We start from the raw sequence: 2,199 nt of genomic DNA on the forward strand, positions 1-2,199 counted from the left end.
AAACTCAACCCGCTCCCCTCCAAGGGGCCCTGGCGAGGACAGCCAGGCACGGGGGCAGGAGACTCTGTACTGTTCTTTTCCGGGAGCTGGGTTTTATAGTCTCTGAGTCTTGGCTGTTGATGGGATTACACGGTGCCAGGGGGCCAGTTGGTGGGTGTGAGCCCCGCCTACTGGAATTTGGAGGATCTGGGTGGAGGATGGAGGATGCTCGGGGCTGAGCATCCTCCACCCAGATCCTTAAACGAATAAAATATGAAAAAATAGTAATGTTACCACACCTCCATGACATCAAGAAATCAGCCGCCCTTCATTATTTGATCTATCTAGTCTGTCTCTGGCAACCTTGATTCTGTGGTCAGAATCCAAAGGTTAGTTTTGGATTTTGTCAGTTCCTGGGCCTTGTTTACTTATAATTCTCACAAGAGTAAAATGATCTGGTATTTGTCTTTTCCTTCTAACCTATTTTTCTTAGCATCATAGTGGTCAATATGTTTAGATCAGTAGGAGAGCAGGTGGTTGTAAGAAGTAGAGCACAAACAGCTATTGTCATGTCTTAATTTGAGGGATAACCTGGAGTCTTTGGAGCTAAGGAACATGCAGCTTTTTGGGATTTTCTTTTTTATTTATTGACTTTGGTTTGTTAGAAAAGGAAGGGAATGAAGGCAAGAAGTCCAGCTAAATGGTCAATGGGGTAATGGAAGGTTTTAAAGAAATGTGTACTTTGATGATGTTGTAACAGGAAAGATCAATAAGATTTGAAGACTGGCTAAGATATGAAATAAAGGAAAAGAGAAAAAAGTCAGATGACTCTAAAGTATCAGATTCTAGCCCCCAGAAGTTTTAGGGTGTGTTTAAATAGAAAGACAAAACCTTAAATTGGATATTGCTTTATGGAAGAAAGGAGTCTTTGTGCAACTTGAGAAAGAATTTCTGCTTTATGGGCCCTGCTTCTCTTGAAGGTTTTTTTTTTTTTTTTGCTGCTATTGGAGAGCTGATGATGACTTTGAGGGTGAGAAAAAATTGCTTGAACAATTCTGCCTAAAAGATACAGATTTTCTTCTAAGATTGGTGAACTGGAATATTCCAGCTTAGAGAGCAAATTAATACCATCAAGGCAAAAATGATGACTTCTTTTCCTTTTTGAACATTTAAAAAAATTTTTATTTATTTATTTATTTATTTATTTTTGCTTTTTGGGTAACACCCGGTGATGCTCAGGGGTTACTCCTGGCTCATGCACTCAGTAATTGCTCCTGGCGGTGCTCAGGGAACCATATGGGATGCTGGGAATCGAACCTGTGTCAGTCATGTTGGCTGCGTGCAAGGCAAACGCCCTACCCGCTGTGCTATTGCTCCAGCCCCTGAACATTTTTTTAAATTAAATTATATTTTATTTATGCATGTCACAGGTCCCACTGTCACTTCAGCAATGAGCCTGTTGTGATGGAAGCATGACCTGTGGGTCAATGTGGCCACATTCACCATCACTGGATGCCAGGGCCCACATGCATATAGAATGAGGCCCTGTGTTTGTTTTTAATTTAATTTAATTTAATTTTTTTATGTAGGAGTACTGCTATTTATTCAGCCACTGATTAGCTGATTGAATTAGGCATGAACTCCACCTTACTTCTTTTTCCCATAATTTTATTTATTTATTTATTTATTTATTTATTTTCTTCTTATATTTATCTATTGAATAACTGTGGGAAAAGTTACAAAGTTTTCAGGTTTAAGTCTCAGTCATACAATGATCAAACACCTTTCTCTTCACCATTTAATTTAATTTAATTTTTTTTTGCCTTTTTGGGTCATACCTGGTGATGCACAGGGGTTACTCCTGGCTCTGCACTCAGGAATTACTTCTGGTAGTGCTCAGGGGACCATATGGGATGCTGGGAATCGAACCCGGGTCGACCACGTGCAAGGCAAATGCCCTACCCGCTGTACTATTGCTCCAGTCCCTAATTTTGTTTTTTAAAATAAAAAAAATTATTTTTTTAGTGAATCACAGTTACAGACTTACGAACTTTTGTGATTACGTTTCAGTCATACATGAGTTTGTTTTTAAAACTCGACCCATTCCTGTCCCTTTCTTTTTTCCAGTGGTGGTGTTGCAATGACCATGGGCCACACATTTGATTGTGGTGCTTGCACATTTTTCAGTTCTAGTACCCCCCCCCCCAACACTGGTAGGGG

At 39.9% G+C, this 2,199-nt stretch overlaps 1 non-coding gene across 1 annotated transcript; it reads right to left on the reverse strand.

The window, feature by feature from the left end:
- Nucleotides 1-1,398: 1,398 nt before the first annotated feature.
- Nucleotides 1,399-1,524, reverse strand: LOC130018715 (small nucleolar RNA SNORA1). Its single transcript, XR_008791604.1, has one exon. It is a non-coding gene; the product is annotated as a small nucleolar RNA SNORA1 (small nucleolar RNA).
- Nucleotides 1,525-2,199: the final 675 nt, after the last annotated feature.

This window comes from Sorex fumeus, unplaced genomic scaffold (genome assembly GCF_029834395.1).
Source record: "Sorex fumeus unplaced genomic scaffold, SorFum_2.1 ptg000265l, whole genome shotgun sequence".
Classification (NCBI taxonomy): domain Eukaryota; kingdom Metazoa; phylum Chordata; class Mammalia; order Eulipotyphla; family Soricidae; genus Sorex; species Sorex fumeus.